The following is a 13198-nucleotide window of genomic DNA, read 5'->3' on the forward strand; positions in this document are numbered from 1 at the left end:
TAACAAAATAATCTCTATTTCTGACGAGTGGTGACTGTTTCATTCACTTGAGATTACAAGCTTAAACTGCGAGTTCAGAGAAAAAAGCTTTGTGTTGAAAACAGACGAACAGCTTTTGTAAACATTACATGTGTGACATTACAAGTTATTGTATAAAAAATAAACCAAACCTAGTTGAACTTTTGCATTGTAAGTAAACAGTTTTTCCTTCATTTATGTGTGTGTTGATATAAGTACGTGTTGATCTATGTATGTGTTGATTATGTGTGTGTGCTTAAGATGATTGCTGTAAATTTAAAATTGGTCAGATATTAACTGTATTAATAAACTTTATTTATCAAAAGGTGGGAGTATGTTGAAAACAGAGATCAACAGCCTTTGTAAACATTATAATATAATGTTTACAAAGGGTGTTGATCTGTTTTCAACATATTATGTCTTATGAGACATATTATGTCTAACGTCAATAGTTCTTGCATATATTCTTTATATTGTAAAGCTTGACTTTATTTTTTGACATGGTAACCATGGTATAACCAAGTGAAGGTTGAGTTCAAGTTACGATTTAAAATTACAAAAACATGAAAACGGTGAAAATTAATTCATTGTGTGTTGTCATATTTTTCGTTAGAAATATCGTGAAATAAGAGTAATTTATGGAGTCAGAAAAATACTACAAATAAGTAAAATGAGTACGACTAAAACGATATTCAGGGAGTTACTACTGATACTGTGCTTTTCTTTTCGACCCCCTACCCCCATTCAGGACTGATAGTAACAAGACGAAAAAAAAAAATGGAAACTAATTAAAAAATAGTTTCATTACAGCTTGTTTTGTGGAAAATTAAACTATCCATGTTTACCAAGCATAAACACAGGACTATTTTTTTTGCGCAGGCAGAAAGTAACGAGTAATGAATAGTGTTCTGACTCGAGAATAGTTTTGTTTCAAATTACTTTATTTCCCAATACAACATACAGAATAATAGGGCTATTTACATAATATATTATTTACAAGTTTGTTGGAAGCATAATCGTACATCATAAAGATGAAAATCGTATAGATTCCCTTAAGGTTCACTTACTGAATATTATAAACATAAAAAAGAACATAAAATGTAATTGACAGATTCACAAACTCAAAATATAATGTAATACAAAATGAACTAAAAGAAAACATGACGGAAATGGTAAACTTAATGTGAGTGGCAACACATAGTTTATACTCGTAGCTAAGAATAGTAACAGTTTATTTTGCTTTTCATGAAAGCCAACTTTCTATCCTGAAAACCGTTTGAAACAAAATTTTGAAATTTATACAATAAAAATTTAATTCATCTTTATCATTATATCCTTAATATTGAGAACTGTAAAGTCCTGCTAAGATCTCATGTTTACTATCCTCAATATCTTTTCATAATTCAAACATTTATGCGTTTTTACGTGATGTTGATATTTTTAACTGAATATAAATGTTTTACTGCATTCACAATTTTATTCACTTCTACAAATATCTCACCATATTCATACCGTTTTACGTAATTTGTGCATTTTATATTGTGTGTCCATACATTTTATCTAATTTTATTCATTGACTTGTACCATTTTATCAAATTTAATCTCATAATAGTTGAAGTGTATCACGTATTTTAGTTCTGATCGATTTTATATGTTTTATTATACACTTTTTTTGGGCCATTAAACTCTATATTCAATCAACCCTCAGTAACTTTTAAATTTGGATTTTCTACACTAATAAGGAAATCATTGTTTATTTTAAAAACCAGTTTAGTTTATAATTCCACTATGGCACCTACATATAAATTGCACCAATAATATCCTACATATAAATCGCACTAAGACAATGGCACCTACATATAAATTTATATTTCAAGATGCATATGAAAATTAACATTTGAAGAAAAAAAAATCTTTCTCACTCTCGTGACCTTAAGAAATGATAACCTCTTTTTGTAATGGAATCCCTTAGAAGGAGAGAAACAATTTATCATTGTTGTCACGCATCTTTCCTATTATGTCAGAAAAAAGGCGTTTCTGAAAGCAAAGAAGAAAAATCTGGGTACTGGTTTAATGGTGTCAGCAAACTATTAGATAGAGGTTTACCACAAACTATTATTTCTATCATATTAGAGATAATTTACTTCATTTATTTCTAGAAATCGCCATTACGGTTAATAATTCTATTTTGAGTTAAACGTAACGAAATATATTTCAAAGTACGAGTACTTTTTAAAAATAATATTTCGTGCTCTTTATTTTTGTCTTACACTGCAACTTTAAAAATTTTTATGTTTGATTTATTCATAAAATACATTAACTTAACTAAAATATGTTTTTAAATAAATTTACAAATTTTTTTATAACGATTTAACCGAAAAATTTACATGTTTAACATTTTACATAGGTACGTTAGAATCCAGGTAGTTTGCAATGTTCTTCTAAAAAACTAAAATCAATATTATTTAAAAATGCTAAAAATTCAAGAGTTTGTTAATAAATTAGTATAAATTTAAGGATATATTTATACACTTCTAGTCATGGAAAGCATACGAAAAAGTAATTATTTATTATAGTAATAATTTGACAACAGTTGAATTTTTAGGATGAATATATAAACCTTTTTTTCGCTATTAACCTTCAGTTCTTTTGCAAGGACTAGCTATAAGGTTTAAATGATGTTATCTAATGAATGTTTTCGTTCACACATATTTCATAACAACATCTGTTAGTGATCAGATGTATAAATGTGCTATTAACTCAAATGATCTTTGTGTAAAGTCTGAACAGTTGAATTCTGTTGTAGTACATGCCTTTCCGAAGATTAGTCTGCAAATCTCAAAAATTTTGATGCGAAATAAATCTAAGAAATTTTTTTTTTCCACCAACAAAATTGTGTTTTTAAACTTAAAAAACAACGCATTACTATTTTGAATAACTTTGTCATAAGTAAAATTTTCTGTAAATGTGGGCTATTTATACATTGGACAAACAAAAAGTTCTTTCAAATTTTGTTTTAAAGAACATAATGCTTATCTGACGAATCAAAAATTCCAAAAATGGCTATAAATCAAAATGTTTTCTCTTCATTTATCAGAGTTAAAATTTCAAATCATTAGACAAAATTATTTCGTGATAAATATGAATATTATAGACTGGATTTAAGCCAATAGCTGTATTACTGGAGAAATCGTCAGTTTAACTTCTGATATTCTTTTAAATAAGTAAATTTTGCAAAATTCTGTTTTATCGATATTCATTCCTGTTATTTGTTTTTCAACTAAGTTGCCGGAAGAAAGATTTAAAAAAAAACACCCGTGTTTGTACGATTCCAAAGGCACTGGGTTTTCATTAAAGGTTGGCTACAAATAATTTAAGTAATGGCTATTAAAATTTTACTTAAATATTTAGATTTAAAACAGATAGGTTACATAGTAAGCTTTAAATAACAATATTGCAGCTACGACAGTCTTAAAGCAGATTTTATATTCAAGTAACTACAAACATTCTGACACTCATTGAAATATACATATTTCAATGTATATAAATATTTCAATATTTAAAATACGAATACTGTTTGAATTTCATTTCTAATAATGAACATTAAACAAACATGATAAGATTACAAATAAAAAGATGAAGCGTGAATATATGAATAAATGCGATTGTATGACTACAATAATATTAATCATTAATGAAATTTATAATTACAAATGTTCATTGAAAATATTAAAAATGGAATAATACAATTATTGACTTCGATTAGTAAAATAATTATTTTACATATTGATCTTATAAAAAAACCTCAGACGTTTTCATTAACGTTTTCATTTATAACGTGAACTTAATTATTTCTACCTGGTATAACTGATTCAGTTTTATGCAAAATCTAGTGGCAAACTGGATCTTTCCTGAGAAGACTTATTGTGCCTGGTACTACATTAGTTTTATTAAATTACCTCTTCCTGCCTTCACGCAATTGATATAAATAATCACTTTGCCGACGGTTCCGTGCAAATTTTGACTCAGTTTAGTGACATTTCCCATCTTGACAATAGGTTGTCTGATTTTGGGGTAATTTCTGGTTCTACGGGAGTTTTTATTCGTCGATCAATTAAAAAATGTCCCGGTGTTAAAATATTAAGGTGATTTGGGTTTGTTGGTAGTTGGGTAATTCAAAATTTCCTCGATTAGAGTTACTTGATTCAAAAATTCTACTAAAGTAAGTTTAAAATTATGGATTTTTTTTTCTTCAAATGGCTTTTGCAAAAAGACTTTCTGCCGTTTCCCTGGAAATGAGGTGTTCTAGGGGGTATGAACTTTCATTTCACCTCTTCTACTAACAGGGTATAGGAAACAAATGTTATTCGGGAAATTTTGCGAAATTAAACAATCTTTTTAACTCATTGTTAGCTCCACAAGAATTAGTTGCGTTATCAGACATTATTAACAAATATTTTCCGTTTCGGGCAAAAAAACCTTTTTTGAGCAGAAATCAAAGTTTCTCTTGACAAATTAGAATCAACTTCTAAAAGCACAGCTCTAGTTACAAGGCACACAAACACAGCGACATAAATTTGTTTTGAAAATTTTCTGTATTTCTAACCATAAATCTAACTATATTTCATTTAAACTAAATTCCTTGTCTTTCATACCTTATGTAGCGCCGTCTTTTTTAAAAGGAACCTTTCAATTTTAAACATCCTTATTCTATCTCTACATTTTAAATTCTTCGAATAATTAATTCCTAGATGTCAAACAGACGTGAATACTGTTTTGAATGTGGAACAACTGACTCATTTAACCTCCGCCTAGTTAAGATTTGCGTATTAGACATCTTTCGCTGAGTGGAAATAAGAAGGACTTAATATCGCGTATAGTTAATGATAATATTAAAAGAACAGATGATGGAACTTTAAACGAACTTTTAACTCTCCGCATGCAATCACCAAATGATGACAACACATAATATTCCGAAGAAAACTGTTTCGATAACACATGGAAAACTGCCCTTGTTTCCAAATTTAAAAGGCGTATTACAATACAAGAATTTTTAGCTCATCAGAGCCCTCGTAAATTAAAAAATAATGAAAGTTTAGTTGATTATATTTATGCTAAGGATGCTCTTCTTGAAAATGCTCCATTTACTATACCACAAGCAGATCGAATTTCTATGATCATTGGTGATATTACAGAAGAAAAATGGCAGATTGCCTTGGCTATAGATATTGAAGATTTTGGCATTAATGAAGAAGAATGTCGAATACTAAGATGTATGAAGATGAATTATTATTTAAAAGAAACGAAATTTATTACAATTTCGTGTTAACTCTAAAAGAAAGAGCTAAGAATATTTCAGTTGATTTTTGTTGCAAGGAAGATTTTTTACAGCTTCTGAAAATAGTAAGATCTCGTAATTTGTCCTTGGATCAACCTTTAGTATTATTGAAAGAAATTATCGAAATCGAAAGCGTATCAAGCAAAGTCAAAGGTTGTGCAGAACGTTTGAGACACATAGAATCCAAACTTTCTACATTTTCCCAAATTTAGTCTGAGGACTGATATGTTTGATTCATTCGGAAGAATAAGAATATTTGTATGGAAGGAATCGATATTCACCGTAAGAATTTGATTAATGAATGCCCAAATAAAAGCTTCAAACTTGTTTGCCTTGCTGTGAATGGGAACAATTTACTTGACAGAAAAGTTCTATTCATCGGCTAGAAAAACATTAAACTGTTTGCTGTTTTGTTTAAATTCATGAATGAACAGTAACCAGATGAGAGTCATCTTGCAGATTTTGTTAAAAACTTGGGGAAGAAATTTTTTAAACGAATTGAGGCCGAAAATCAGAACAAGTCTCTGAAAAAATTGGGATCCAATGCACACCCTATTTATTATTTTCTGTTAAAAAGTTTGCATGGTAGAGTCTCTGACATATGTTCCAAGAACGCAAATCAAGTCGAAATATTGATTTCCTCTAATGATGGAGATTTCGCAACAGTTAAATCTATTACGCGGACTTCTAACGACCCTTTAAACAAATCTCTCGAACAACAATATCTTTTAATGTGTAAACTTATAAAATTTTTTGAATCAGGAGTTTATTTTTATCAAAATAATTTCCATTATACATTTAAGTTGCTGAAAGGAGACGTAGTAGAGATATGTTTAAGATCCATTATTCAAGATTTGGTTTTAAACAAACTTCAAACACAGGTTGTTAGTACTACCCAGAATTCTGAAAGAGTTGTTCTTTTAATTGATAAGGTGGATGTTTTTTTCTCCAAGGATTTTAACGGAACTGTTTACTCGCCTGTTGAACGCTCAGGTGTTCCAGCACTACTGAACATCCAGCCGAAACTCTGGGACATTGTCCAGAATGGAGTTTTTGAAAAAAAATACAACAGAATTTTAGAACAAATCAAAGTGTTTATACGTGAATTGCTAAAAGATGAAAAATACGAAGATTTTAGAAATTTATTGAAAGCTACCTCTGTTTTATTTGAGAAGGAAGTGGAAAGAATGGTTGAAGTTGCGATATATGTTTTTAAGAATGCTAATAGTAAGGGTGAATATAAAATCAATCAGCAGGGATTTATTTGTATAAAAAATAAGTATTTCTAATACTGTACAAACACATATAAATCTTATCAGAATTCATTTTAATATTTTAGGATTAAAAGGATAAACTATGATGATAAAAGTTATCAAATTTTGGATTTTTTCGAGTGAAAATAGAGTTTATCTCATATGCAAGCTTACCTTTAAGATACCAAAGTATTCTGGGAGAAAGTGGAACTCTATTGAATTTAAATGACTCCGAAGAAAACGCCTTGAGAAATTACGGTATTCAAACCATGTCTGCTTTGGAGAGCGCAAATTTGTTTTTAACCCCCTCGAACATGTATCTATTTTAAACTCAAAAACGAGTTGGCTGACAAAGATATTCGAAAGTGCCGGCAGAGTTTAGTGCGTTGTGGAAAATGCTTACAAGCCTAATGAAGAAGTCATCTTTGAACTAACAAGAAAATTTATTAAGCAAGAAAAATCATAACTGAACTTAATCATCTTAAAAGAAAAACAATCCTCTCCATAATATGAGGTAACGAATTCAATACATACAGTCATGAAAATCAAAAGAANGGCCTTTCTACTTCTAGGAGGTGTTGGCTATGCCCCCTTCTTTGGAGAGCGCAAATTTATTTTTAACCCCATCGAACATGTATCTATTTTAAACTCAAAAACGAGTTGGCTGACAAAGACATTCGAAAGTGCTGCAGAGTTTAGTGCGTTGTGGAAAATGCTTACAAGCCTAATGAAGAAGTCATCTTTGAACTAACAAGAAAATTTATCATAACTGAACTTAATCATCTTAAAAGAAAAACAATCCTCTCCATAATATGAGGTAACGAATTCAATACATACAGTCATGAAAATCAAAAGAAACAAAACTCCAAATCCAATCTTGATTTGTTATATATATATATAAAATAACAGTTGCATAATGAGGGTACTTGCACACTCAAAATTAATACTATGCAAATTCTGTCGTTAAACTATTTTTAAATGTTCGAACTCCCTCTTTCAGAGGTTTTTCGAACTCGTGATCTCTGACTCTTACTCGAACCTTGTTCATTGAAATTCATAGTCTGACAGAAAGTATTTCTAAAAACGTTCACCTCAATCGCGCAGTATTGGTTTTTTTCCGAAACGGATACAGAAATAGAGTTATTCCAAAGCGAGTATCAATCTAGCATCGATCACCTGTATACGCATACAGGAAACGAAGATCCAAAAACTTTAGAATGGCGTATTAACGAGGTTGGTGTTGCACAAACTGTGACTCTAGCTACGAAGACTAAGGATCGTGATATTGACTATAAGTCGAACCATAGAAGTGTTGAAGAAAATGGCGGTGTGCATGTCATTCAGACATTCTTCTCTTTATACAAAAAGGAGGAGATAAAATTTAAAGGTAGAACAGCTCGTAAGAATAACCAGGGTAGTTATGAGCTGATTCTTAACCGTTCCGGTTTGAAACAAATGAACTACGCAGCTGAAACATACAAAGGGCTTTGCAATGCGAGACAAATTACAGAAAATCTAATAGGTGATATCAGTTCTCTCCAAACGTATAATAATGACGCTTTTATTTCAATCGATGATATATGCTTAACATCGTCAATAAAACACTGTTACAACTGGGAATTCCTGAGCCAAATCGATGTGCAAGCAATTTTTTCAATTAAAGCGAAACACACTTTGACGCCGACAAATTAAGTTCACTTGTACAGTAATACCTTTCAAAATTAATTCTCGAACAACGCATAGCGTAAGAAAAAATTATGACTGCTATTACAAATCGAAGTGCAATGATTGCTTTTCTCAGATTTGCCTGGAAGTCCAGGTAAAACATTTCTCATATCCCTTATTCTGACAATAACCACAAGATCACAAAATAAAATTGCATTGGCAATGGCATCCTCTGGAAATGCGGTATCTCTTTTTGATTGCGGCCAAACAGCACATTCAGCACTTAAATTGCTTTTGTACATGCAATTCACTAAAATACCCATATGCAACATCAAAAAAAATCTGTAATGGGTAGAATACTTCAATCATATCAGCATATTATATGGGATGAATATGCAATGGCGAAGCATTAGAAATATTCCATCAAACACTAAGAGATTTGAAAGAAAATGAACAACTTTTCGGCGGCATAAACGTGTAATTTTATTGTCTGGTGATTTTCAGCAAACTTTACCTATTATTACCCCCTTCAACTCCTGCTCATGAACTTCATAAATGTTTCAAATCATCAGCGTTACGGCAATAAGTACAAAACTTGAATATGAAGACCAACATGTATGTAACAACATCTACTACAGTATGATGTATCAGCTGAACATTTCGCAAAGCAATTGTCGGATATTTGTAATGGAATGGTAGTATGGAATAATTAGTTGATTATCCTTATTAGATCGTCCAAAGGTTTAATTAAATGAGTAGTTTGCTCTTAAAAGGAAAACATCCCATTCTTGAATGAAAACAAAACATTATTCATATTTCTATACCAGCACGCTGCCACACTGCTCAAGACGTTCTGCTCATCTGTTCTAGGGTTGCATTATTATTGTTGTCGGCTTGGCGATGATTTTATTCGCCACAAAGTATCCCCCCAGTGACTGAAGGTAACCGAAAAAATGATATAACCACTAGAGCAGAATGTATAACAAGAATAGTACAATGAATATAAATAATAATATGAAAATTAGTGAACAGAAATTAAAAAACATAACAGAAATTTAAAATAAAAACAATTTTACAACTGTTAAACATGCATCACAAACTAAACTACAATAATGAATTATTGAGTAATGTATGTCTCTAATTTTTTTTGGAAATCTGACATGTCTGCAAGATCTTGTACGTGCAACAATTGGTTGTTGTTGGGCTGGCTCATTTGATACAACTGATTTAGACACTGTTTTTAAAGCAGTTTCCTTTAAGGGGGGGACTCCACCCTGAGATGGTAAAATATGAACGTTTTCTTGAATTTTTTTTAAGTAATAGAGACAATGCAGAGACTCCTTCTTTTTTTAATGTTATTTACCTACAATTTAAATCTATTTAAAAAAAATTTTTTTTATAAAATAATAAAAAATAAGTTGGAGGCAGCTCCGTGTGCGGCTGGTCATCAAAAAGTAGCACCTCACTGGCCTCATGGATTTAGAAGTCCTGAAACATAGGAAAACGACTTTGTTTAGATTTTCTGAAACATTATCTAAAAAGTAGCATTGCGGTTTTTTGATATTCGCAAAATTACCAAAATGGCGGCAACTTGAAAAAAAAAAGTTAAGTTTTTCATTAAAAAAATATTCATTAAAATACTAATATAAAATCGAAATATGAAAATGTCAAAAAAATCCTATGCTACTTTCTAAATAATATATTTTTACGTAATTTAAAATAAAGAACAGCTTATTTCGTTGTATAGATCATGAGAAAAACTTTAGGCCAGGTCATAAAACAGCGTTTTGAGAAAAACGCGTTTAAAGTTTTGACTTATGATAGGGGAAAACGTTTAATTTTATATATACACTCCTCAAAAGTGAAATTGCAACACCAAGAAATAATGCACGTAGCGTCATGCAAATTTCAGGAGCGATAGTAGTGAGATGGATATGCAAATGATTAAATTTGCGCACGCATCTGATCATGTGGTACACATATGCGGGCTATAAAGGTCAGCAACTTTCCCTTCTCATAATCGGCATCTGAGGTTTTGCGTAGCATTTGCGACTTTCGAAAAAGCGTAGAAAATGTCTCTGAGACGTCAGCGAGCTCAATACCATCAGTTAACGACCGGGGAACGTGACCGTATTATCGAACTCCATGAACTTGGTTTGTCGCTGCGCGCAATAGTAACTCGTGTTGGGCACAATGTGAGTATCATCCAACGTTGTGTCACACGATGGATTCAGGAAGGTCTACGTGCACGCCGAAGAGGAAGTGGTGCGCACAGGTGCACGTCAGAGCGCACAGACCGGCGTATTCGCCAGTTGACTATTCGAGACCCTTTCTCCACGGCACGTGCCATCCGAAGCCGGTTGCCTTCAGGAGCAGGTGGATCTGTGTCCACCCAAACCATACGCAACAGATTGCATGAAGTACAGTTACGTGCACGGGTACCAGCAACAGGGGTACCGTTGACCGCTTTACACAGGGCTAGACGCCTGGCGTGGTGTCATCGTCATCGTACCTGGACCATCCAATGGCATCGGGTATTGTTCACGGATGAATCTCGTTTCTGTCTGTGGAGAAATGACGGCCGTCGACGGGTATGGCGGCGACCCGGAGAACGCTACGAACCAGCCCATTACGCCGAGCGTCACAACGGTCCTACACCGGGCATCATGGTTTGGGGTGGCATAATGTTTGATCGCAGAACGCCCCTGGTACACATTCACGGCAGTTTGACAGCGGACCGCTACGTCACACAAGTTGTGTATCCCGTTGTTCTGCCCTTGTTGCAGGGCGCACCCAACACGGTATTCCAGCAAGACAATGCCAGGCCGCATGTCGCACGGCGAACTCTTAACAGCCTGACTGGATTTGACATCCTTCCCTGGCCGGCAGCCTCTCCAGATCTGAATCCCATAGAACACCTATGGGATCTCATTGGACGTGGCATGAACAGAGGACCAATGGCGCAAACCATCGATGATCTGCGCACAGCAGTGNGTTTTTTAGAAAAACGTGTTTAAAGTTTTGACTTATGGTAAGGGAAAACGTTTAATTTCATCTATATAATGGTCGATAAATGAAATGCCTACAATAAGTTTCTATATACAGTCAACAGAATGGATGAGACACAAAAAGAATGTCGCCCCTCCTAATCCGGCCGAACGGGCCTTTCCACCTGCTTAGCGACGACTCTCTATTTTCTGGTATAACTTCCAAACGAAGTTAGGTACTGACAAATAGTTTTAGACAGACATTAGGAAGGGTACAAAGATTCGAAAAATGCAATAAATTACTTTTCGAATTTTTGAAATATTCAGGGTGGGATCCCCCCTTAAATAAAAGGCGGGATCAAGAGAAACCGTTGTTTTTCGACAATTTAGTTCAATGGTAATGGTTTTTTTCGTTCTATTAATCACTTTATGAGGCCCTGAGTAAGGCTGACGCAATAGAGGTTTTACGTGATCGACATGAAGATAAACATGAGAGCAAGTTTTTAAATTGGGATGTACGTAAAATTTTTCTTCGAAATGTGCTGTTGTGGCAATTGATGTTAATTGCTGCATGTGATCTCGTAATTTTGAAATTAATTCATGATTGGATGTAGTTGGTTTTGTATTTTGAAACATCTCACATGGCAGGTGCAGCGGAGAACCATATATTAGTTCAGCTGAAGAAGAATTTAAATCTTCGTTAATGGCTGTTCTTAGTCCCAATAGGACAACTGGAATGGTCTCGTGCAACACCTCCTAGAAAAGAGTAGGCCTCTGCACGGGTTACCATAAATATCCTTTAGTAGTCCAAACGTAATGACATATGCCCTATTTTCAACCACTGCGCAGCTTAGTACCCCGAACGTAATGACATCTTTCTTATTTTTCATCAACTGCGCAGTTAACTTCGTCACATCGGACTACTAAATTGATCCGTGCTGAGGCCTTCATACTTCTAGGAGGTGTTGTCTCGTGCCACCGGTCATTTTAATGAGCTTTTAGTGCAGACTTAAGATGTCTGTGGAATCGTTCTACTATTCCGTTTGAAATCGGATGATATGTTGTAGTCCGTATTTTAGTCGTCCCCAATAAGTCTGAAAACTCTCTGAACAACTGCGATTCAGACTGTGCTCCTCGATTGGTTGTCACGATGGAAGAACAACCAAATCTGCTAATCCATGCATTAAAGAAAAATTTGCAGATGATTTCTGCTTTTTGGTCAGGTCAGGAATTGGTATGACCTCCGGCCATCTGGTAAATCTGTCAATCATTGTCAAAATGTAATTGAAACTACCAGAGAGAGGTAGAGGACATATGGACATGGGAAAAGCGTCCACCAGGAAGAGAAAATGTTCCAAGAGGTGTTTTAGTACGTCTTTGGACTTTTGTTGTTGCTGTTGTTGTTCATTTACGTCGCACTAGAGCTGCGCAATGGGCTATTGGCGACTGTCTGGGAAACATCCCTGAGGATGATCCGAAGACATGGACTTTTGAGAGTTGGCAAGGTTCGCAACACTTAACCCAGTCTTTTATTTGACGGTTCATGAATGGCCATACAAATCTGGATGAGATTAATTTGGTAGTGGCTAGAATACCAGGATGATATATTGTGCAAGTGATCAAATATGATTTTACGATACGACTCGGGCACAAATGGAATTGGCTGGCCGGTTGATGTATCACATATTAAGTCATCATCAGAAATATGACATGGCTTTAATTCAAGTTTCAGACAAGTTGTTTGATTATTACGATATTTAAGTAGATCTGGATCATTTTTGTTTGTGTTTCAGCAAATTTTTTAAAATCTAAAAACGCTGTTTTGGTAATAGAATCAATTTCAATTCTAGATAAAGCGTCCGCGACTACGTTTTGAAGACCGTGCACATGACGGATATCTGTAGAGTATTGGGAAATGAAATCTAAATGTCGTACTT

Source organism: Parasteatoda tepidariorum, chromosome 10 (assembly GCF_043381705.1).
Source record: "Parasteatoda tepidariorum isolate YZ-2023 chromosome 10, CAS_Ptep_4.0, whole genome shotgun sequence".
Classification (NCBI taxonomy): Eukaryota; Metazoa; Arthropoda; class Arachnida; order Araneae; family Theridiidae; genus Parasteatoda; species Parasteatoda tepidariorum.